Genomic DNA, 23,657 nt, shown 5'->3' on the forward strand with positions numbered 1-23,657 from the left:
AAGGGGCAATTTCACCATGTTCCTCTCTTACCATGACTCTACCGCTCATCCTATTCAAATAGTATTTCTGGGACTGGGAAGGGACTGAAAAGGCAGAAAGGAATGAGGAACAATCAATGCTGCATTCACTGGATACAAACAATGCTTGCTTCTGAACTGTTGATCTAGCATTTGATTCTCTGTTTCTGAAATTATAACTTGTTATTCCCCCTCTTCTTCCATTAATAATATTTTTTTGTCTTACTGCCTATTATGGAATGGAGCATGTTTTAATTTATGCTCTTCCTTCTTCATTGCTTGAGTTCCCATCGCTCACCCTTCCCCCCCCCTCTTTTCAGTATTCTTTTCTTTGGTGAGGAAGCCATGAATCATTACAGCCAATTGCTACGCATTGATCTATACACATAGTCAACTTTGCCACGGATAATACGGAAGGAAAGATTTATATCAAGTTGAAGCACTATTGTATCTAACGAAAGGGAAGCTGGCACAATTAAACCTCATCAATGGCTGAAACAGTGGGGGGAAAGCTGTACTGCCTGACACTGGATTAATGGGCTGACTTTGCAATGGGAAGTTTAAACACTGCACTTTCTGTTCATTGTATGGAGTCTGCGGTAACAGAAAGCCCAGCTGGAAAAAATAATTGCTGCAATGCAAGATAGGCAGGAACCCAACTTTCGTGAGCAACCTACCCCAATCAGGCACAGCACAGCAAGTGAAGGTGGCTAGCTAGGAAACCAGAATACTAAGTGAAGTGCTGACAGAATGAACTTCAGCTTCTCCCAGTTGGCCTTCTGCAGAGTATAATTTAAAAGGAACATTCTGTTTCAATGTTTCTGAAGAAGTGTCCATGCACACAAAACCCTTGGATAAAACTTTGTTGGTCTGAAAGGTGCCATTGGCCAGTATAGGGCCACTTTGGCGTGAATAATACGCGACTCAGCATCTTTGGCAAATAACTGGCCATGGTGTTTATTGAAACAACTCCCGCTGGAGGGTTGGCGCAGCATCCAGGATGAGCCTGACCTAAGCAGTGAATGCACTGCCTCCCCAGAGTCCACACCCATCAGAGTTCATCAACACACCCCCGCTGGGGATTACGTAACTCCGTCTATTGGACTCCTACTAGGGAGATGGTCCTTGTGGGGGGCCCAAAGGGCGCGAACCTCCTTGGTTACCCCCAGGACCATCTGGTCATCAAACAAGCTATGGAGGCATACCCCACTGGGCATGCCCTAGCTTGTTACTGACCGCCCCTATTTATGGGGGCCCCGACCCCTTGGGGAGGCCGATCGCACACCGGCTCCCCATACAGGCTCATTCCTGAATGCCTACCTGCCGTGACGAAACATCAAGCCAACATAAACACATAAAATAGGGAGGGAGGGTGGGACGCTTGCCTGCCCCAGCCACGAGTGGCGGGAAGCAGGAGGGCAGAGCCTGGCTAGGTTGAGCCGCCCTTCCCCGTCAAGCCGCTCGTGCTGCCGCACGCAGCGCGAGCGCGCCGCTGGCGCCGCAGGAGCAAGCCGCTCCATTCACGCCGGCCCCTTCCCGGCCAACGGGCGGCTGGGGTAAGTCCCGCCGCCAATAGTTCTCATGCAATTATGATGGTCCTGACCACCCCCTCCCTCAGAGGCAAGGTTTTCCGACTGTTCGTCTTTCCCTTTAAGTGCCCTGGTAATGTTTTCTTCTTTGATGAAGAACTCTGGCAGTCTCCACCCTGTCACAGTATGATATTTTGGCTGTTGGTGCACCCCAGGAACCTGAGAGAAAGATCAGGAGCCCACTTCAATTTAAATGACACTCCAGGCATTTTGAAATTCAAAATTGATAAAATAGTTTATTTATCATAGAGCAGAAAGGTCAGGTGAAATCAGCAGTACATGCACAGACTTTAGTTCTTAGGTTTCAGACTAATGAGAATTTCTTAAGCTATTCACAATTACTTTATCTTGGGACACTTTTGTTCCAGTGTTTTCACTTTCCAGTACCCAAACCCCTTGTCTTGAAGCACCAGCACCCTTAAGGCCTCTAACAGTTTCTAACCATACCTGATCAGGGATCTCAGCACTCTTCAGAACTAACTCTGTTTGATAGAGTAGAGAAAGTCTCCTTTCACTAGGAGATCTATCCCATTTCTTTGGCCCAGATGGGCATCTCGATCTAACTACTCACTCATTCTTGGCCACCCCCCCCCCAGTTCTCCTGTCTGTGTTAAACTGATCTCAGCCAGGGCTAAATTCCAGAACTCTCAGCTGTCACCTTTTCTCAGGTAGGGCTAAAGACAGACTGAATCAGTCCAGGTTCTTTCCCCAGTAGGAATAAGAGTTATACTGATTTTTCCTCCAGTCTTTCCATAAAGAACAGGGAAAGCAGAATTATTTGATAACCCCTCCTCACACACATACACACAAACATGTATAGTTGTCACCAATTCAACATCCGCTCATGCTGTGTCTCCAATCAAAAATGGTCCTATGGCTGCTTTAAAGCCCAATAATGGTTTTACTGTTTACTGGCACTTAAATTATGAAACTCCAGCTTCAGCTATAATTTGGAGTTCGGAAAGGTGTTGGATCATAGAAAACAGGACATGCAAACAAGACATCTATAGGAAGGAGGAGGCAAGTTGGAGCCAAATATATACACATACATACATGCATGCATGCATGCATGCATGCATGCATATCTTTAAACCGCTCGGGGAGCAGTATACATAATTGATTAAGAGTTAAGTGGGTGGAGAGTGGGTGGGGCCGGTCCAGGTGATGGCCCAATCAGAAGGTGCAAAGCGCCTTCCGATTGGGCCCTCACCCGGACAGACTAGAGTTCTACTCAGTTGGGTGAGGGTCCAATCGGAAGGCACAAAGCGCCTTCCGATTGGGTCCTCATCAAGACAGGACAGAGCTCTACCCGTTGGGACGCACAAAGCCTCAGGCAGGTCACTATTTTTCCTGGATGCAGAAATGCCCTATGTTTTGTGCTAATTGACAAACATCTGCTATGCTACAAAAGCCTATTTGGGCAGCTCCTAAGCCCTCTTATAAGTTGAAAGAGACTTGTTTTGTTCCATCTTAGCTAATCTACATGACTTTCAAGTCTGTGCACATTTTCAGGAAATTAAAAGTTTTGTGTAGTTTGACTTCTTCCTACAGTATTGCTAATATCATTCATCATGCAGTATTTTTACTGTCTGCTTTCCATCACTGACAATAACTCTCATTGAATGGATTTGGTTTACAATGCTCAATAAAGGACTATTATGCATTTTGATTATGGTAAGGGCTACTTTAAGTGACAAAGACTTTCTCACAAGCATTGTTTAACTGATGTTTTCTGTTCCTTTACTGATATAGCTGCTTGCAGCTGTTTTATACTGATACCACAAATTTGGTTCCCCCTATCATGAGAGGGGGATGATAAAAAAAACTTGAGAATTAAAACAGCTAGGTTCAACAGTATATTTCACTCATCAGAGGATGCATACAAATAGCATTTTCCACCCCTGAAAGAATTCAGAGGAGGCAAGGTGATCTTGTTTAGTGAAATGTATTGTTAAAATATTTTGTTTAGTCTGGAATATATAAAGTATACTTTTCTTATGACAAAATAACTGTTCAGAGTTCATTCCAAGCCAAGAAGTCACATGACTTGGAGTGAACTGGCTCTAAGGCACTTAAAGGGATTGCTCCCTTTAACTGTTGGGTCTCAGACAATCCTGGGCTGCCTCCTACTGTAACTAGCAGCTTGATAAACCGCAGTTTAAACTGAGCTGTAAAAGTAACCAGCCCCAAGCTGTGCAGCAGTAAGGTGTCCTGGGCTGGCTTATCCTGGGCTGGTTTAAGTGGCTGGCAGCCACTTTGGCCTAGCAGTTGAAGGGTCTGCCTCTCTGGAAGTGGGAGGACAGAGGGTTTAAATGTTTGCCAGCCATTTCAACCACCAAGCTGCTAGGTTTAGATAATTCACAGCTATTTCAGTGATCCATTTTACTCCCCACCCTTTCAAACAGATGGAAGCAAAATGGATCACTGTTTCAGCCTTACAGCAGGATGGGTGCCCTTCTGTAATGACTGCGAGCCATTTCAGTTGTCCATTTTGCTTCCCCTTACTTGAAAGAGGGGGAGCAAAATGGGCAGCTGATTGGTATAGCTGAATATGCCCGAATAAAAGCCAGAAAATTCAGCTTTTATTCCCATCAGCTATACCAGTAGCCCAAACAGATCAGAGAATGTGTATTTGGCTTAGAAAATGCCAAAAAATCACCATTAAGCTATTTTCTTGGCATATTTTTTGGATCAGGTGATCCAAATGACATTGAACTAGGGCTTTTTCACAAGGACTTTTTTTTGACAGTTCTGCCCACATTTTGTAACTTTAGATTTTGCTTCCTATTCTTTTAAAACCACTTTTTACCCCAATATTTTTCCAAAAGCCCATTTTGAGGTAGCCTTTGTGTCATGTTTCTGCCAGTTTTCATTGTCCTGCCCACTCCCACCAATCTGCAGCCTGCTTTTCAATGATTGGATGGGACTGGTCAAACCACTCCCTCTCTTTACCCCACCTGCTTCCTGAAGACAAGAGATTTCTTTTTCTATTCTTCTTGTGATATATCAATATTTTAGTGCCTTTCTGGTGAGAGCACTGCTGATATCACTGATGATAAAGGCACTCTTCCTTGAAAATCCTCATTTTTAAAGATATGAGGAAGACAATAAACTGACTCCACAACTACAAAGATGCAGAGAAAAGGTAGACTTGCAGAGGAACTCTGCCCAAACCAATTCCGATGCCTGTGAATCAGGTGCCAAGAGAATCAGGAGTAAGTCAAGGGTGCACAAAAGCTCCAAGTTAGCCCAGACCTCCTGGATCCATCTTGTATTCCCTGCAGTCACCCAGGAAATGTGGGGAACAACCATTTAAAAAGCCACAGGGGACCAAATCTGCTCAGGACTGCAGTAGGAGGGCAGAGGGACTCCCCTCTCCCCCCGCCACCTGCCATTTTCTCAAGCTGATACATCCCTGAGCAATTATTTGTCCCATTCTGGAGCTGCAAATGCTTGACTCATTATACACTGTACTGTCTAGTTTGAACTGGAGAAGCACAATGGGCATGTTTTTCCAAGTCAAATAAGCAAAAAAGAGAAATTCAGAAGTACCCCCATAAGAGAAACTCTGCTATTTCTGTTACAACTAACAAGTTGACCCTAATTAAATCTCTCTGAGATCAATGACACTTGTAGGAAGTGTGCTTAAGATTGCAACCAAGCCCCTTGGAATTTATCACTAAGGAAAGTGCAAGTTGTAGCCATATGAAGCTAAATCTATCAGTGGCCTGTAATTTGCTTTCCTTTAACAATGTGGGCATTAGTCCACAAAAGTGTCTGGCAGAAGAAATCCTTCTGAGAACTTAAAAAAAAAAATCCTCTTAAAGCTGCCTCTAAGAGCTCATTGCAGAGCTAAACAGCTACTCTTGAAGGCACCATCACACTTTTTTATTTTCTTGATGCAGCAGGATAAGCCATCGCTACTCCTCCAGAACTTTCTGCCTGCCTGCCTGCCTGCCTATTGGGTGTTAACAGTGGCTTACATCATTTTATCCTCACATCAGCACTGTGAGGTAGCTTATTCTGACAGAAAGTGACTGGCCAAGGTCACCCAGCAAGAATCCAGGGTGGGGCAAGGATTTAGAATCATAGAATCATGGAGTTCAAAGGGTCTTCCGGGGTCATCTAGTCCAACCCCCTACAGAATGCAGGGAATTCACAACTACCTGGCCATCCACAATGATCCCGATTCCATGCCCAGATGACGCCCCCCCCCCAAAAAAAAACCCTCAGAATTCTTGGCCAATCTGGCCTGGGCCAATTCCACACAAGCAGAAAAGGCCAAGTGGGTGGTCATATGGAAGCAGGACTCATCCCCACTTCTACATGATTCAGCAACTGGGCAGGCCCCTTCACAGACCTGCCATGGACTGGGATCACAGTTGCCCTGGGCTAGGGGAACATGGGAGAATCCATGTTCCCTTAGCCGCTGCAGGGGCCAACAGGGCATATCACGCAGCAGGCCCGTGTGGATAGGGAAGAGATGGGTCTTCCAGGCCTGGCTCCTCCCTACCCTATGGTGGCCCAGAGGTGGCAAAAAATGCCCTGGTCAGATTTGCTGAGAGGTAGACGGGGGGAGGTTACTTTTATGTTGCCAGAAGGTGGGATTGCGTTCCACATAATCCCACCTTCATGCAACATTAAATAAAAACATCCCCCCCCTCATGGTGTATCCTAGGGAGACACATTTCAGCACTGGAGCAGCTCTGGTGCTGAAATGTGTCCCCCATGGGGACGCAGAATGCTGTGGATCATGCAGCTCCGCAGCAATGCATTGGTGGCGGCCCAGTGTAGCCACCACCATGTGGAATGGGCCCTGGAGGAAATTCGCTTCCAAACCCCAAAGACCATACCTATCCAAACCTATCCCTATGAACATGAGCATTAGGAATACGTTCTTTTTCAAAAAAAAATAAAACTAAGATGTGGTTCAGCAACGCCATACTGAAAGCTGCATACCCTTGTTAATGACACAGCTGTGCCCTTGAAATAAAAAGGGACCTCCTAATGATAATATTCACTAGAACAATCTTCAAAATACATTTGTAAGACCAGATTCACTGAAAATGCACTGTATTAAAGTCTTTATTTGTTCAGATCTTTATGGTTCATTGTACAGGAAACAGTAAAAATTTTCACGGTTCCTTTAAAGTAAGTATGATATTTATGGACTTCTTTTGTCATCTTTAGAGGAGTCCTGGAAAAAAATTACAACTACCACATATGAAGAAAAGGAATGATTTGCAACAAAGAGGAAAATAGTTTCCAGTATACATTGTCCTCAAACCATTTATTTTAAAAGCATCATATTGCTATAGATAGATCATTTTGATGCTAGACAACATGAATATAAAACATATTTCTTCGTTCCACAGTAACAGTTTTCCTGTACACATCCCCCATATATTTAAAAAAGAATTTAACTATAATATCTGTACGTAGGGATCGCATATGGATTTGTATCACACGGATTTTTACCTCCTCTAAGGTTGTTATCACCAGTGTATTTTCTGGCAACCATTTTTTTCCCTACACCAAAGCAAACAGCCTGCTTAGGTTTTCCTCCATTCATTGGGTCAGGAGGTACTTCAGAAAAATCCAGGAAGGCTAATATTTTTGTTTACAGGAAGCACCCATTTAGAAATAGCTGTCTCTGTCACTGGATAATGCTTGCCTTTGAACTTCCCAATATATTAGATGTATCACATCCAGCCCAGTTATGGGAGCCATTCTGTGGTTAGCCACACATGTACGGAGATGGCAGCCATTTGGTGGTGGTGTTTTCAAACTTCCATAAGTCCCCACTGGTTCAACACAGCTGGGGAGTCTTGCTTCAAAGACAGATCAGTCAAGTGAAAGCTCTCCTGTGAAAGTGACTTTCTCAGCATACTGCCTAGGGATGAGATGAAATATGACAAACAACAGTCTGATTAAAATAGTCCTATTCCAATTCTAGTTTTCCCGTGAAAGAAATTAATTTATGAGGGTTTTTACACCCATTTCTGCTTCCTCATCCTCAATTTCTCATGTAAATGTGTGCATCGATCAATATAAATGCAGTATCCATGAAGCAAAAATTGTGACAGAGAAATGCAGCTGCTGCTATTACCAGGGGACTGCTGGTTGCAGCATGGGGGCCTTTGGCCCAGAAGAGAAGGGAGGCCCAGCTGCAGCTGACTATGGGTCCACTGGGCCATGTGGTCCTCTACAAATCCCAGTCTTCCTGGAGCAAGGAGGCATGAGGAAACTGGCCCAGGATGCCCATTTAAGACAAGGCTCACTGGACACAGCCTCTTTCCTTCCACTCTCTTCTGCCTGAGCAGCTTCCCACGCACCCTCCCTGAATGTACTCTATGTTCCATGATTTGGCCTTTTGGTTGTATTGGTTATACTTGTTCTATCACTATGACATTTTTGTCACGGCTAGTGATGGTATTCATGGGGGTGGATCCTTTAGGGTGGAGCCTGTGCTGCGAGCTGGGCTCTGCCAGTATCAGGAACCTCCATAAGAGTGACATTCATGGCTGGGACCTTTTCTTGCAGACAATGTCTCTTGGATTACCTTCTTAAAGAAGTCAGAGGAAGCAATTTCTTACCAATGTCTGTACAAATATATTATTTCATCTAACCTTGTGATGAAAGTAGCCTTCTAAGGAGTGGCTATGACAATTAGAGCACGATACCTTTTTTAAAAAACAAACTCCCGCCCCAAATTTAATTTAAAACCCAAATTTTCAACCCATAGGTCAGGATACTCAGGTAGAAAAGAGCATTCCCCTACCACCCCTATATCAGCCCTTCTAGGACCATTTTGACTGCTTTGGACAAGAAACTGTTATTGGTATGTATGCATACTGAGAAGAGCAGCCAGAAGACAAATCATAGTCTTTCAATGGTGGAAAGACACTTGGTTTGTTCCTCATAACAATGACACCTCTTGCTGTTCAGATTGTGTTTCCTACTCTGAGATACTGCCTGAAGTCCTAGGCCTAGTCTGCACACAATAGATAATGCACTTTCAATGCACTTTAGAATGCACTTTATCCTGTTCTGCACAGGAAAATCCAGCTGCCAGAGCACATTGAAAGTGCATTATCCTATGTGTGCAGACTAGGCCCTAGCTTGACACTGAAAAGACATAACTTTCAATTCTCCTCTTGCTGTCATGTGATTCTAATGTCACATTCTTGTAGCTTAGTGGGCTCCGTGTTTAAAAAGTCTGAAGGTTATGTATAGTAATATAAGAGGGTTTTGCATCTCTCCTTGTCCTCAAGTAGGAGGCAAATCTAGCAACCACATAGTGTCACAGCAGGTCATACTGATTCAGTGTCAAAGACCAGAGTCCACTAATATAATCTAAATGCAAGGTCAGAGGGTAGCCCAAAGTCTCATTCCAGGGTCAAAGCTCGTGTTCCAACAGCAGCATCTGCAAGTAGTCCAAGAGTTAGGTAACAAGATTTCACAAATGAATCTCATGCAGGTCAGGCAACTGGTGAGGCCATCAGCAAGACTACAAACATAGTGACCCTACACTGGCTTTAGTCTCGCTGCGGCCTTTTACCTTCCAGGATTGCAAATGAAATTAAAGTAACAATTTAGCATTTAACAGGTCATTTGCATGGGTTTTTCTATCGCATCCATGAACATGCCAAGATGTGCAAGACCGTTCCACAAACCAAACATTGATCCAGTAGATTCCCTAATATCTTATTTGCCTGTTAAAGTACAGCTCATTAGTTGCTCAGGGCACCTGGAGAAAATGCAGCTTCAGCCATTCAAGGGATTTCTCCTTCCTTTCACCCAGACCGAAAATTAAGATTTTCTGTTTAGAGATGGAACACAAACGTTGGGGAGAAAGAGGCCAAGCACAATCTTGCCTGAGATGAGGTTGCTTTGGGCAAGCTTACATGCTGTCATGTTAGGCATGTTTCCACAGTATTGCTTGAATGAATAATGATCCTGATTTTACATGCAAGGGCTGTAAGCTTGCGAAGAAATGAGCAGCTGAGTGGAAGGGGAAAAGGTGACACAAGTTGCAGCTCACAAAAGAATTTTTGCAAAGGGACTTCACTCCCATCTCATTAGTTTTCCTGCCTTTATCTTCACACCATCTACTCTGCTTCAGATCAATCATTTATCCAGCCACACTTTATCATCTTGTACTAGGCACCATTTAAAACTGTATCCTTCAGGGGAGCACTTCAATTGCTCAGCCATAATTAGGATATATTGGAGACCAGAAATCATGCTGAGTAGACCTCAGCCAACTATTAAAACTTCCCTCTGGCATACAAAGAATCCTGCTCGACACAGGAGGCTTGTGAATACTGTGTGGGAGTGACCACCCCCCCCCCCTATTTATTTCTTTAAAGGGCAAGCAAATCACCAACTGAAAACTCAACATCTTTTGAAACTAAAAGGACATGGAGATTCTTGATTGCTGATCTGCTTTGTCTCTCTTGCTGCAGTAATTTCCCTGATAATTTTGGTCTGACACAACCCAACTAATGGAAAAATCCCCCCCCCCATGTACATTGTTTTATATTTCTTACTAGCAGTAAAGCCTATTGTGTCCAGGAAGCAACGGGTGCTAGGTGTGGGTTTGGATTGTATGTTATGTCATGTTGTGATGCAGTTGTTATGTGTATTGTTTGAAGAAGCGTTACCAGGATGGTAATCCTCCCAGGGCAAGAGATGTGGACTCCTTTCCAAGCTGTGAACATGATATTTTTTGTTAGGTATGGAGAGGGTGTCCAGCACGGGTATGTTATGGTTCATGTCATGGTTGTGAATGCTGTATTTTTGAATTTGTGGTGTTGGATTGTTCTTGTATAGTAGAATGTTATCTTGTGGTTTGGGCCATTACTTTTCAATACAGAAATGCAGACATGAGTGGAAGTGTCTGTGTGTGCCTGTGAGTTGTGTACGCTGTGGGGTGGTTGTATTTTTTCTGTGTTCCAGTGCTTAGGACTTATCTCACCTTGGAAGGCTGCCTTGCATATAGGTGAATTATGTTTCTCCCCCCACCCCAGTGTACGTGGATATGGTCCTGTGGCATTCATTGTTGTCATGGAGCACCATATCTTGAAGCTCCGGCTTCAAGTAATGCATTGTGTTCATGTTTAGAAAGTGATGTCATTTGAGGTCAAGATTTGTGAGTTCTGTTTTGTGATTGCATGTATAAGGTTGGCTGGGAGAAGCAGAAGAGCGGATAGGGTGCCACAATGAATGTTGTGATTATTGAAAGTAAGGGCATTTCTGCACCCTTTAAATGTAGTGAAATGCTTGCCTTATGCCGTTGTTATAATCTGGCCCCTCCATATGACGTTGCCAACATCCAGCATCTGGGCAGTAACCAGCCGGCTACATCCTCCATTTTAAAGAGCTAGTTGGGGAATCGCATACAGTGGATTCCCCAACCTATTTAGCGTGAGCTTATGGAGACCAAACAGCAGAGGGAAGGTAAAGAGGCTCAAAAGCACTAAAAGTGCCTGTCTCATCTTATCCTCGCCCCGCCTCCCTATCTCTTGTTCCTGGGGATGGGAATGTCTTTTTAAAAATGGCTAACATCCTGGAGCAACAAGTAGGCAGACAAGCATGTAGGTGATGCCAGAAATATTTATTCCCCAAAAGGTGTAACACAAAGCATGCCTCTTAAGTCCCCCCCATACACACACACACAAAAAAGCAGGAATGAGATCAATACTAGTGATTCCATAAGGGGTAGCATTCAGAAAGCACTATGCATCTATGATTAGATGCATCTATGATTAGATGCATCTATGATTAGATGCATAGGTGTTTAAACAGAGAACTATGGATTGTAAAAAATAATAATGGGCATCGTGGGATCTTTAAAACATAGAGAAAGGGGATTGGCTGCCTTGATTGATTGACAGGTGGAGGAAAGTCATGTGTTAAGCATGTTGCTCTCTTCCACCATTTCCAGCAGCACTTGTGGAAGGTGAGATGCTCAAAAAAGTAGCAGATGAAAGCGAGACAGCAAAAAGGTGAGGAGGGGTCAGAAGGTGTGATAATATTTAGCACTACGCCATTCAGCTGGCATAACGCAATTTTTACTGATATGCTAAAATGCCCCAAGTGAGGCTGGCTGCATTATGTTGTTGAGTAATTAATGCATTGTCTATCATGTGATGTGTGTGGTTGAAACTTTGATCCAAGGAAGTCAGGATGGATTTGTCTCCAACAGGTCCTGTCAGACCAACCTGGTTTCCTTTTTTGACCAAGTAACAGGTTTGCTGGATCGTGGAAATTCGGTTGATGTCGTTTACTTGGATTTTAGTAAAGCTTTTGATAAGGTTCCCCATGATGTTCTGATGGATAAGTTGAAGGACTGCAATCTGGATTTTCAGATAGTTAGGTGGATAGGGAATTGGTTAGAGAACCGCACTCAAAGAGTTGTTGTCAACGGTGTTTCATCAGACTGGAGAGAGGTGAGTAGCGGGGTACCTCAGGGCTCGGTCCGGTACTTTTTAACATATTTATTAATGATCTAGATGAGGGGGTGGAGGGACTACTCATCAAGTTTGCAGACGACACCAAATTGGGAGGACTGGCAAATACTCCGGAAGATAGAAACAGAGTTCAATGAGATCTGAACACAATGGAAAAACGGGCAAATGAGAACAAGATGCAATTTAATAAAGATAAGTGTAAAGTTCTGCATCTGGGTCAGAAAAATGAAAAGCATGCCTACTGGATGGGGGATACGCTTCTAGGTAACACTGTGTATGAACGAGACCTTGGGGTACTTGTGGATTGTAAACTAAACATGAGCAGGCAGTGTGATGCAGCGGTAAAAAAGGCGAATGCCATTTTGGGCTGTATCAACAGGGGCATCACATCAAAATCACAAGATGTCATAGTCCCATTGTATACGGCACTGGTCAGACCACACCTGGAGTACTGTGTGCAGTTCTGGAGGCCTCACTTCAAGAAGGATGTAGATAAAATTGAAAGGGTACAGAGGAGAGCGACGAAGATGATCTGGAGCCAAGGGACCAAGCCCTATGAAGATAGGTTGAGAGACTTGGGAATGTTCAGCCTGGAGAAAAGGAGGTTGAGAGGGGACATGATAGCTCTCTTTAAGTATTGGAAAGGTTGTCACTTGGAAGAGGGCAAGATGCTGTTTCCGTTGGCTGCAGAGGAGAGGACACGCAGTAATGGGTTTAAACTACAAGTACAACGATATAGGCTAGATATCAAGAAAAACATTTTCACAGTCAGAGTAGTTCAGCAGTGGAATAGGCTGCCTAAGGAGGTGGTGAACTTCCCCTCACTGGCAGTCTTCAAGCAAAGGTTGGATACACACTTTTCTTGGATGCTTTAGGATGCTTAGGGCTGATCCTGCATTGAGCAGGGGGTTGGACTAGATGGCCTGTATGGCCCCTTCCAACTCTATGATTCTATGATTCTATAATTCTATGATTCTATGATTTGTGAGTGTTGTTATGTGACTGCACTGTCCTGTGTGTGATATTTAGTGGGCCACTGTTTGTGAGTTTGTCTTTCATTGCTGGCTGGTGGATTCCAGTGCCAGTGTCCATATAGGACTTTTGAGTTGCCTGTAGTGGGATTTCATCTGATGAGGACAGAGAACAGTTCCCAATGAGGAAATGGATACTGTTTTAACAGTGGACTTTGTGGCATAGGAGTGCCGTGAGGTTGTTGTGTTTTCCATGCATGAGGGTAGAATTTTTCTTGGTTTGTGAAGATGGATATAACACCCTTCCTCTTCCCATTCCTTTGTTGTTGCCAAATAGGACTCTTTGAAACATGTATGTAAATGGACATTTGTGTGTGTTTTGTTTTCTTTTTGGGGTGGGCTGCAATCATTGCTTAGAATGGGTGTTTTCGTGTAGTGGTCTTTTGAAATGGCTTCATGTTTCCACTCATTCCTCCCATCCCCAGCATTATCTGACTTTATGAGGGAGGATGCACATGAACTCTTTCACCCACCTTTAGTGTGTGTTTGATGCCAGCATCCTGATGTCCCCTTGTGGGGAAGGCACCCCTTGGAATGTATTATATTGTATGAAGATTGTCTGGGCATTTCTGCACATCAGTAAAAATAGCGTTACACCACCTGAATGGCATAGTGCTAAATATTATCGCACCTCCCAGCCCCTCCTCACCTTTATTCTGTTTTGCTCTTGTCTGCTGCTTTTTCACATTTCTCACCCTCCGCAACTGCTGATGGAAATAGTAGAAGAGAACAATGCACTTTATACATGACTCTCTTCTGCCCGTCAGTCAGTCAAGGCAACCAATCCCCTTTCTCCATGTTTTAAAGATCCTGCAACACCCTCTAATTTTTTAAATTCATACCTCTCCATTGAAACGCCTATGTATTGAATCATAGATGCATAGTGCTTTTTAAACGCCACCCCCTATGGAATCACAAGTCCTTATACTTTTAAAAATTAATCTAATTCATTTGGGGCGGGGCTTTAGAAAGGCATGCTTTCTGTTACAACTTTGGAAAAAATTATTTCTCTCATTGTCTGCCTGCTTGTCCACCTATTCATTGATCCAGGATGTTAGCCATTTTTAAAAAGACATTTCTGACCCTGGGAACAAGGGAGAGGGAGGTGGGTGTGAGGGCGGGACAAGGCAGGCACCTTTAGTATGTTTTAGCCTCCATACCTTCCCTCTGCTGGTTGCCTGTTAGTTGCTCTCCTGTAGCTCGTGCTAAATAGGTTGGGGAATCCTCTTTATACAATTCCCCAACTAGCAGTTCAAAATGGAGAATGTAGCTGTCCGGTTACTGCCGAGATGCTGGTTGTTGCTGACGTCATATGGAGGGGCCGGAATATAACAACTACATAAGGTAAGTATATCACTGCAGAGTTATTGATCCCAAGGGGCAGTGAGGCAAGTGAAGCTTTTGAAGAGAAGCAGTCTGGGATCAGTGCTGGCACAGGCTAGCCATGCCACCTCTCAAAGCCCTCAATCTGAGGAAGTAATACCATGCGAGCCAAGAAGAGGATTGGAACCAAGCACCTCTCCCTCAGCAGCAACGCAAGGCACGAGTGTGGGACATGCATCTTAAGTGTCTGTACCTCAAGAGCACAAGAAAAGTCATTATGCAAATATCAACAGGAGGGGCAGCACACCCTGTCTTTGCTTTCTCTTTCCCAGCTAACAACAAACAGAGCCCCAAACAACTGCCCAGCTCCCTCCTTGCCCCTCCCTGCAGCTTGTGCCTCGGCTAGGCTTTGTGGAGCCAAGGGGACTGTCAGGGCTTGCCACCAGATAAAGAGAGTGGGATCATGACAGTCCCGGCTCTCCTGATCTGGTCTAAAAGGCTGGGGCTCTACCCACCCCCACCTTCCAAAGCAAAGTGTTGGTTGGGAAGTTTTATTTGGGGAGTGGGGAAGTGTTCCAGGTCTTTTCTGTCTTGGATCCGCAGGCTCCTGCCCAGCTCCCTGACAGTGTTCCAGGTTTTGCCTCTCTCTTTCGTGGGCAGCAGAAATATCCTGGTGCTCCTGCCCAGCTCCCTCCTGGCCCTTCCCTCCCACTGGAAACTCCTTTGGAACATTCAGCATCTTGTTGGGGCTGCATGCGCTTGATATTATATAATACTGATGATGATGATGTGTTCATTCTAATGGTTTTATCTTTTTTTTTTGAATGGTACCAAGAAACAGATCAGGAGAACTTTGCTTAGAATTCTGCAAAAGAAGGGTCATGGAAGGGCTCAGTGATGGAGCATCCCAGTTGCAATCCCTGGCAACTCTAGTTTAAAGGATCCGGAAAGAGGTAGACCGTTAATGCACTGGGAACTTCACTGCCCCGGCTCCTATGCAAGAATACAATTCAGGGGCGGATGAGGTGCACCAGGCCAAATGCTCCCCTGTGTGGGTGCAGGAAGAGGTAGGGCAACCTGCCATGACTAAAACTCCAGCCTACAGCCCGGCATGAAACCCCCAGTGCGTAAACGGTCGTAATGTGACATTCTCTGCCTGGGAGAACCACTGACACTCAGAGCAGAGCATGCTGATAAGACAACCGCACTGTTTCAGTATTCAGGTGTTAAATACTTGGATATGGTCTATTGGGGTCAGCCAAATTTTATGGCTATGAATTTTCTTTGCAAAATATCCAGGTCAATACATTTCTGGGTTGCTGGAGGGGAAAATAACAATACTGCAGTTGTAAACTATGGCATGATCCAACAGAAGCTATCAGAGATGAAGATTCCTAGTAGGAGGGAGGCCTTGGACCCAACTCACTATCTGGGACAGAGTCAAGTCTCCAGTTTAAATAAATGGGACTTAAATGTGCTTGATTTTTTTCTGGATCATGATGCATGACTCCAGATGCAGATAACCAAGAGTTCCACAGTTGCATTGCAGTTAAAAGGACTGTTGTGTTTAACAGATGTATACGATTTTATTGCCACGACTCTCAATAACATTCAGTGTTGCCCACACACCTTCTTACCTGGGACTTCTTGGCAGCCTCCTTGATTTGCTATGCAGGAACCTCCGGAGTTCACAATCAATTTCATAATAGCTATACTCTAACCAGTTGTGTTGAAGACAAAACCCAGCTGCACACCACATGAGCAGGGGGAAAACTGATGATTATTTGATGGATGCTTTATGGACATATTCCGTTGCTCCTTATCTGCACCTGTGCATTTTTTCTAGCTCTACATTCAAAGCAATCAGAGAAAACAAGTTGTTTGGAAAAGACTATGCACTGCACATTCCAGTGTACGAGGCATGCGTCTCCTAGCAAATACAAAGGCTGGGCTCAAAACGAGACATGCTCCAGATTAGCTTTTAGATGTGGAACACATGAGAAAGTTGTAACAGATTCAGGTCTATGAACTTGCCCAAATATACCAGCCACAACTGCCATTCCTTTTAAAAGGGCAGTCTTCATATATGCATTTTAGCAGCTGTGGGAGTAGATTTGTTTTGATACCCTTGAATTTTGAGAAAGCTATATTTTAATAGATTCAATCTTACTTTTTTTAGGGTGTTTTTTTTTAAACTATAATACTGGGATGGCATGGGGAACTGAATTAGATATGCCAGTCCTTAGGTGAGAGATGGGGATCCCCTGGAAATATAGCATGTTCAGGCTAAAGAGATCAGTTCCTCTGGAGAAAATGGCTGCTTTGGAGGGTGGGCTCCATAGCATTATACTTCATTGAAGTCCCTCTCCAGCCCGAATCCTATCCACTCCCAGCTCCACCCCAACAGTCTCCAGATATTCCCCAACCCAGAGCTGGCGACCCTATACTGCATGGTGGGGTCCATGGTTGGATCCTCCTTCAACTAACACCATCCTCCCTCCATACACTTTTAGAATATGACAAGAGGGTTCCAAGAGGAGTGGGCTCAGAACACCGTCTTCCATTTGGCATTCTGATTCATTCTCCTTTCCCCTCCTCCCAAAATCACCTCTTTGTATAGCCCTTGGAATGGGGTAAACTGGACAAAGATCAGAATGCTGGGAAGGGGTATTCTGACCCACCCACCCCTTTTGCATTCCACTGCTGCAGCAAGACCTTTGGAAGAGGGATGCAAGATGCCAACCAGTCAGCAGCATTTTGAGTGTCCTGCAGACACACAAGGGACATTTCCCTATTGCATTCCAGGGACTTCTGCTTGCTAACCCTGGGACACAACTGAGAAATATAATCATTTGCACACAAGCTCACAGGATGAAAAAAAGAAATGAGAAATTTCACCCCAGGCATCTCCAACCACAAGAAATGTCTCTGTTGGGGAAATCTGCAAGCCCTGAGATGCAATCAAGAAATTTGCCTTCATGTGCTCGCTTCGGCAGCACATATACTAAGAAACTTGCCTTCATTGCCACTACAGGGAAAGAAGAGTGGAGCAGGAAGTGGCAGCAGGACTGAGAAGCACAGGAATGTATACAGAGCCAGTTTGGTGTACTGGTTAAAGAGCAGTGGCTTCTAATCTGGATAACCAGATTTGAGTCCTCATTCCTCCACTACATGAAGCCTGCTGGGTGACCTTGGCCAGTTCTCACAGAGCTCACTCGGCCCCACCTACATCACAGGATGTCTGCTGTGGGGAGAGGAAGAAAAGGCAACTGAGACTTCTTCAGGTAGTAAAAAGCAGAGTATAAAAACTAACTCTTCTTCTGTCCATTCACATACAGTTTGCTGCCCCTATATGGAAATAGCTTACAATGAAATGTACTGAGCCAGATTCTCTGTTAACCTCATTTATGTCCTGATCTGTTGATTCTTGAAATGGGCATTGAACAAAGAAGTAATTGAATAAAAGAAAAGCTTTACTATCACTTGCTAACCTCTCGGAAAAGCATCACTTTTTAAAAAACAACAGTACAAAATATAATTTAATCAACATTTCCTATCAAGTAGTCATGATAATGCAGTTTATTAGGATTGTTCAGCTTTAGAAGTTGAGACATTTAAAAGTATTGTTTAACATGGAACGTTTCTGTAAATTAGCAATTAGAAAAGTCATTTCTTGGAATTATTTTTCTCAATTGCTTTTTGAATCACCTTTTACAGTAAAAGGGACAGCTATTAAACTTACTGGATTCTTGGAAATATAGTAACTGGTGCTACAATTTTTAAAGGGCAGACTGTCTCTGATCATTGAGCAGCTAAGAAATCGGAAATGTTTGTTTATGAAAAAATCTTACAAATATATATTTGATAATCAATTCTCAATGAGAGAATAGTCTATACATACTTCTGTTGGTGTCTGAACATTGCCCTCTATTGCTCAGGAACAGGAAAACATGAATTAAGGTACATTTTGTATGTGTTGGTTACTTTCAATAGGGATTTCTTCCTATTTGTAGCTCCAGTTTATATAACCAGCAAAATCATAGTAAACCTTATAAGGCACTGCTGCTGGAAGTAGGGGAGTATATGTGTGATTTCCTCCAGTAGAATAAAGTCTCTTGACATAAAGGCAGATCTGCTCCGAGATGCGTGACAAAAATCCCATGCAAGTCAATCTGAGTTTGGCTGAGCAAAGTCTATTTAGAACTAAATCCCAGTTTATTCAGTCTCTACAAATTGTTAAGGACTGCAGAACCCTGCCCTACAGTTAGCATGCTGTCATGAACAACCAGCAGCATTCGTCAATAGTCTAGACTTATGTCAAACTAAGCAGTGTTAAAATCTGCAACAACTAGACTCCATCTTCTCTGTCACAGGTTCAACATAGCTGCTTCATTCCAAGACACATCCCACTCACCTCTCACTGACCCACTTGTTGTTGTTGTTGTTGTTGTTGTTGTTAGGTGCGAAGTTGTGTCTGACCCATCGGGACCCCATGGACAATGATCCCCCAGGCCTTCCTGTCCTCTACCATTCCCCGGAGTCCATTTAAGTTTGCACCAACTGTTTCAATGACTCCATCCAGCCACCTCATTCACTGTAGTCCCCTTCTTCTTTTGCCCTCAATTGCTCCCAGCATTAGGCTCTTCTCCAGGGAGTCCTTCCTTCTCATGAGGTGGCCAAAGTATTTGAGTTTCATCTTCAGGATCTGGCCTTCTAAGAAGCCACTCACCCCCTATCCCATAATATTTGCTGAGGAAGGGGTTCAGCAGAGTTCTGCTTGCCTAAAAGCTTCTTGGGCAAGAATCTCAATCTCTCATCTATAATCCACTCTGCGCCAGTCTGTCAAGAGAAATAACTTCCCAAGATCTAGATACAATGAGAATGGATGGGTTACCCATTAAACACCTATCTCCTAACCTTTTAGACATTTTTCTAATATCCTGCCCTGTGGGAAATTCCATCCTGTGTTCACCTGGTCTCAGTCATGTACCCCCACTCCCAAAAACATATATAAACAGTGGCTTCGCCAAGCCAAAGTGAACATCTGATCAGGACCTATCCAGATCACCCTTCACGTCAATGGCTGACTGTGTCATATCTGTGCCTCCACACTCTCCAGGACTGGTAAATATACAGACTGTAACCCTTCCCCACCCTTTGATCTCCTATATTTCTTTTTATTATTTTCCTTCCAATAAGGATTGTTATTATTTTACTATAACTATCTGTTGTCTGCCTTGAGTTCTTAAGGTGGTAATTACCTCATAAACATTGGCAAACACACCTTAAATGCTATGTTACCAACCTCTCGTTCAGCAATTCCCCATTGCTACTAATACACGTTTCATAACAGATATGTATGCACTAACGGTGTTTAGACCCTATTATCCTATACATGAAAATGGGAATTTTTTATCCCAGTGTGCCTAACTTCCTGTTTAACTTCCAAGTTCTGGAGGCTTTTTGCCTGGCTGCAAACTGGAGCCTGAGTCAGGGCAGGTTGCCCTGCCTCTTCCTGCTCCTGTAAGGGGGAGCATTTGTCCTAGTGCGGCCCTGGATTTGTACTTCCGCACAGGAGCCGGGACAGTGAAGTTCCCAGTGCAGAAATGTCTCAGATTGGGCAATGCTGCCTATCCAGGTCAAGGTAAATATTTATCATTGCCTACCAATGAAACCATGTGGATATTTACCTTCTGTGTCATGAAGAACAATGATCTGACAGTAAGTTCTACCTGCCGTAGCCTTCTGGCTGAGATTATTTATTGTTTTGTGAAGAGGGACAGGGTAGCTCTATAACAAAGGGGAAGCAGACTGAAGCAGAAGGGGATCTGAAGTAGAAGAAAAGAAACACTTTCTTGTGTTGATTCCAGCCAGCCCTTGTCTAACATCTATGAAGCCCCGTCACAGTTGCAAGTACTAAAAAACACTATGGATGAGATCACTAGCTAGAAGCAAGGAATTTAGTGTGTATCCTTTTCAAGAACAGCAAAACCGCTCTGCAAGATATTTAAGTGACCCAAAGTGCAATGCTCAACAGAGTTACACCATTCTGAATTCATTGAAGTCAACAAGCTTAGAAGAGTATAACTCTGTTTAGGATTACGCTGTCAGAGTCCACCCTTTTGTCATTGTTAAAAAGGCTCTTTTCAGTCTTCAAATCAATATGTTTTATGGTTATAGCAACCAACTGATAGGCACTTTTTATTTAGGTGGTATCTAAATAATAAATGGGAAATTTTGATTTAAATCAATTATTTACACAGGCCTTTGTTTTCCCTTGGTTATTTGAATTGAACAGCCCTGAGCATGGTATTTGGTTACAACATATGAAGCCACCTCCATGCTGAGTCAGGCTTTTCCTGGGCAATCTATTGTCTAGCCTGATTAGCTCTCAAAAGTCTTCAGCAGAGAGAGACAGAGAGAGAGAGAGACAGAGACAGAGAGACAGAGATCTCACAAAGAATACAGCTTTTTCTCAGTCTAGTATGTGAGATTGTACCCTTAATCCATAAATCCTCCAGGGCTCTGTGTGTGTGTGTGTGTGTGTGTGTGTGTGTGTGTGTTTATTTTGGCTGTCAAGTTGCAGCTGACTTATGGCAACCCTTTAGTAGGGCTTTCAACACAAAAGAAGTTCAATTTGTTGCCCTACATAGTGACTCTGGTATTCCTTGGTGGTCTCCCATCCAAATACCAACTGGGGCTGACCCTGCTTAGCTCTTGAAATCTGATGAGACAAAGCTACCATGGGCTATCCAGGTCAGGTCTAGAAGTATACCACTGGTGGTAGAGGAAAGTGGCATTAAGCAATTCATGACTTAGTTATGAGCACAAAGTAGGGTATTCAAGGCCGGAGTCATTCAGATAGATTACCATTGCCAGTCTATGCATCACAACCCTGGTATTCCTTAGAACTGTCCCACCCAAAACTGGCCCAGCTTAGCTTTCAATATCAGGAGACTGAGCTATCCTGGACTATACAGGATACCTGTATACCATTGCTTTATTTCAAACAAAACAGTATCTTCAGATGAAGTACAGAAGAAGACCATTGCTTCTTCAGTTGAAATTGGATGTCTAGGAGGAGCAAAAAAGTTCTACTAAATGTAGAGACATCCCATGTGTTCATTAACAGTCAGTATGTATTCACCCATACAGGTACCTGTTGTATTTTAATGAGAGCTCCATTTTTGTCATGTCGAGGAAGATATATTGGAAGAAGGTGCAAAGGATGTGCCATGTTGTTGTTATTGTTTCCAGTAAAAATTGTATAATGTGTGAGGTGAGAACTATCATGACAACTGTCATTCACCTTGGCAAGAGCATGTCAGAAAAGCAGATTTGTAAGAAGCTCTTACAGAAGTTTTGCGATGTTAACATATCCTTCTCCGTGGTTCCTTTTTATTTATTTCTCTTTGTATAAATTTTTATTTCTCCAGAAAAGATATAAACAGAATAGATACGTATAATAAACATTTGTGAAGCACTTATTTAGAATCTAAGCATATTAGAACCCCCTCCTTTCCCCGTATGTTTTACTTTCTTAAATAGTTCAAGTAAGGACCCCATTGTTCTTGAAAGGCTTCTTCTGATTTCCCATTAACAGTCAATGTCAATTTAGCCAACTTGGCAAGATCCGCCAATTTGTTCAACCAGTCTTCTAATGATGGTAGCTCCTGCGTTTTCCATTTTCTAGCCAGCACTAGTCTTGCTGCCGTCGTCGCATAAAATAATAGACTTCTTGTGTGTGTTGGGAGGCACTGCGGTGGTAGACTTAATAGCATATATTCAGGCTTCATAGGAAAATTCAGGTCCCACATTTTCTGCATTATTGTATGAACCTTAGCCCAGTACTTATACATTTTTTCACATTTCCACCACATGTGATAGAAAGCACCAACTTTATCTATACATTTTCAACATTTATTATCACAACTTTTTGCAATTGCAGCAATCACTTTTGGTGATACATACCACCTATAAAACATTTATACCAGTTTTCTCTAAGAATTTGACTGTTGGTAAGCTTTGGAATTCTAGACCATATATATTCTAGTCCATATCTATATATATTGTTCTAAGGTCACATGGATCTCAGAATTTTGCACCCATTTAATCATACATGGTTCCTCTTAATATTTCTGAAGCTGGCCCTGGGGTGGAGCAAGTCCAGCTGCCTGAGATGGAATAGGGCCAACGCCCACCCTCCCTCGACTGCCACTCACCTCAGAAGCACTTCTGACTGCCCAAGCTGTCCCCCGCCAGCTCTCCCCCGCTGCGGCCAACGGGGGGGCCTCTCCCCTGCCCCGTGGCCCAGGAGAGCCTTTTGCAACATTGCAGACATGGCAAGAGGCCTTCCTGGCCCAAGGGGCAGTTCTCCGCCGGCGCACCCAGCGGGGAGGGGCCTCTCCACTGTCCCTTGAGCCAGGAGGGCCTTTCGTCACATCGCATATGAGGCAAAAGGCCTTCATGGCCCTAGGGGCAACTCTCCACCGGTGCACCCAGAGGGGGGAGCTCTCCACTGCCCCTTGCCCCGGGAGATGTAGCAAAATGCCTTCCTGGGCCAAGGGGTGCCTCTCTGCCAGCCCTCCTGGTGGGGGGGGGCCTCTCCACTGCCCCTCCCACTCAAAGGCTACTCTCTGTCAAGGCAGCGCTCCAGGAGGAGAAGCTGGCAACAAGGTAAGCTGTGTGGGGGGAGGGCTTCCCCATTTTCTTACCCTTACCCTTTCTCCCCTTTCAAAGCCCATTCTTACAAATGGGTTTTGCAAATAGTATATAATATAAAAAAACTGAAAAGCAATAGTTTTTGATTACTGCAGTACACATTTGGTACAATTTCCTACACAGAACTGGACTGAAAGAGTATATAAATAATGTAACAAGGAATTGCTTGAATCAGTGCTGGTACAAGAGAACAAGGAGAACAAGATGGTCAGACTACATAAAGAATCTTTGTCCCGCATATTAGATTCTGGAAAGAGAAATAATTAATCTTTAAAAATTAATTCTTCTTACTCAGTGTTTTCTCTGAATTCAAGTTCAAAGAAGAAGAGCCACATTTTTGTACCCTACTTTTTATCTCCTGATGTAGTCTCAAAGCAGCTTATAATAGCCTTCCCCTCCCTTCCCCGCAATGGAAATGAAGTAGGTGAGGTTGACAGGGCTCTGAGAAAACTGCAACTGGCTCAAGATCACCCCCGACTCAAACCCAGTTCTCCAGATTA

The sequence above is a fragment of the Paroedura picta genome, chromosome 8 (assembly GCF_049243985.1).
Source record: "Paroedura picta isolate Pp20150507F chromosome 8, Ppicta_v3.0, whole genome shotgun sequence".
Classification (NCBI taxonomy): domain Eukaryota; kingdom Metazoa; phylum Chordata; class Lepidosauria; order Squamata; family Gekkonidae; genus Paroedura; species Paroedura picta.